Raw genomic sequence first — 2,596 nt, forward strand, 5'->3', positions numbered from 1 at the left:
CCCGCGCCTGCAGGGGAACTGGCTGGGCGAGGTCACGTGGCTCGACACGTGATCACTTAAAAGTTGTTACCTTGGGGAAGAAATGGGCACACGAAGGGTCGGCTAGTCTTTCGAATGTGGGCTGGAAACTACAAAACCCAGCGTCTCGGGAGCTGCCTTTCCCCCAACAGGAAGTGGAGCGTCCCCGGCCGGAGGGCGACGCTGGGGACGGGCCCCTGCTTCGGGCGCTCGCTTGGCGGGCGGCGCTTTCCCAGGTTATCTGTCCGCTGCTTCCTTTAGGAAAAATAGAAAGGAGCCAGCGGGACGCCCCTTCCGTCCTGTGATCACCTCGCTGGCTGCTGCTACCCAGCACGTCGGCCAGCCCACTGCATTCTTCTGCACCCCGGTAAGGAGACCTTAAAATGCACGGGGAGATACGTTTATGCTTGGGTCTCATTTTTGGAACTTTGGGGGAAGAGCAGTGTGGAATGTGAAAATCCGGAGGTTTTATTTTTGAAAATATGACTATTCTACAGTAGGTTTGTGTGTGTGCATATTGTTTTTTTTAATGTTCATGTTAATTAAAACTCGTAGGAGAGACGCGAGGTTCCAGATTAAGTTCTGGAAAGAATGTTTTGCCTCCGCCTTTCTTGACATTATTTTCATTTGAACATAAAAACATTTTCAATTAGTAGCGTTTACTAAGTTGTTTAGGAAGCTTGTATAATATTAATAGACTGAATTTTACTCTGCTGCACTGCTGGGGGAACATTAGTTTGGGTACAAAAGACAAGATAAAGATAAAACCTTTTTCTGATATTAGAGTTTTCTTTTGAAACTGATTTATTATTTCATTATGATATAACTAATGAGAGAAGGGAATATATAGAAATATCTTATCAAATTTCAGCAAATGATTTTCAGCATTTCACTCATCAAGGTCAGCTGCAATTTGAACCTGTATATTTTTTTGTATTCTGCCTTTGAAATCTGCATTGTATTCCATGCTGCTGTGAATCAGAAATTGCTCTGATGGTTTTCTGAGAAACAGAAGCCCCCATTAGCTGCTTTCAAATCTTTTTTTTTTTTAATTTTAATCATTTTGGGGGTAGCTCTTACAGATATGATAACAATCTGTAGTTCAATCACATCAAGCAGTAGTGTACAATTGTTATCACAATCAATTTCAATACTTTTTTCTTTCTTCTTGAATTCATTGATAACAGCTCCCCTTAACCCATACCTCCACCCCCTCCCCGCTATCCAATCTTTTTGAAACAAGTTGAAGAAATTTTTATTTCTATTATATTGGTTTCCTAGGATTTTCCCACGTTAATTGGCTTCCCGGGACCCCAAAAAGATATAAAATAGATATTCCTGTTCAGGCACTATCCTTTCAGAATTTGTCAGTACCATTTCACAGCTTTTACACCTCTAGATATCATCATGTCCATCTTTAGTGCTGGAGATATTTTATTTTGCAATATGGAATGTGGATGAACACTATGTGAATCAGTAAAAGTTTGATAAGTGAAAAATGGTTGTATTTCATTTATTTTGTCATGTTGAAATAGTCTTTATCCCATGCATATTATTTCTTTGTGTTGTCCTGTCGTAGTAAGTTTCATTCATTCACGAGTCATTTAATGAGGGTCTACTATGTGCCAAGCTTTGTACTAGGCACAAAACCAAATAAATCCAAAATATGATTCCCCCGAAGGAATTTTATGAATAGAAGTAGTGACAGGGAAATCAGCCCAGGGTTTTAGAGGTGTCTGATATTAACAGTCTCCTAGGTATGCCGTATTTTGCATGACTGTAGAAACTAAGCCACTCCTTTTGCCCTGGCCACAGCATGCATCATGTAAGAACATGCAGTGGTCACTCAGAGACAGTACTTCTGCTCCATGTAGGTAGTCCTTACAGATGCTGTCTCTCCTTTCTGAACTCGCAATTCCTTCGTGCGTTATAAAATTAATGTTGAAAGGTGGATATAGTCCTAAAAAGTCAAGCTAATAAAAGGATTTCTACCTGGACTCTTCAATATTTGTTTCTGATCGGTCTACTGTGTGCACCATAGCAGGGGAAGCAGAAGACCAGTTCAGTTCTGTGAGGAAGGAAAGCAAAGAAAATGAAGGGCAGAAGCTCGTCTCTAGCATGTTCAGCTCCTCCTGGGTTCCCACCACCAGGAATAGGAAGGATCCCACCTGTCATTCTTCAGGAACTGGAGTAGCACTTATCCACAACCCTATTTTAGACCCCGCGGTTTTGAGATCCTTCAACTGGACTGACTGCCCTGTGTACTTGGAAAGGAAAAGGGAAGTGTAGCAGTAGAAAGAGGAGCTCTGCTGGCTCAGTGCTTAAAGTGCTCCGCTGCTGCCAGGTCTGGACAGCAAATCTACCAGCTGCTCGGCTGGAGAAGGATGAGGAAGGGGCTTCTTTGAAGATGTATATAGCCTTGGAAACTGGCTCAGTTCTCATCTGCCCTCGGAGGCACTGAGTTGGCATCGACTCAACGGCAGTGGGTTTGGTAATGGTAGATAAAACTGAAAAATATATCTAGATAATAAATATATCTAGAAATTGAACAAAGTACAAATTGCTAACATATTCAGAG

At 41.9% G+C, this 2,596-nt stretch overlaps 1 protein-coding gene across 1 annotated transcript in view; it reads left to right on the forward strand.

Annotated features, from left to right (window-relative positions):
* The first annotated feature begins 15 nt into the window (after positions 1 to 15).
* Positions 16 to 2,596, forward strand: part of EXTL2 (exostosin like glycosyltransferase 2) — a 30,558-nt gene continuing 27,977 nt past the window's right edge. The window contains exon 1 of the mRNA XM_004699226.4: positions 16 to 385. The gene's annotated coding sequence lies outside the window, so the exon portion shown is untranslated. The remainder of the gene's footprint in view (positions 386 to 2,596) is intronic.

This window comes from Echinops telfairi, unplaced genomic scaffold (assembly GCF_000313985.2).
Source record: "Echinops telfairi isolate 266 unplaced genomic scaffold, ASM31398v2 ScPeMD7_443;HRSCAF=831, whole genome shotgun sequence".
Classification (NCBI taxonomy): Eukaryota; Metazoa; Chordata; class Mammalia; order Afrosoricida; family Tenrecidae; genus Echinops; species Echinops telfairi.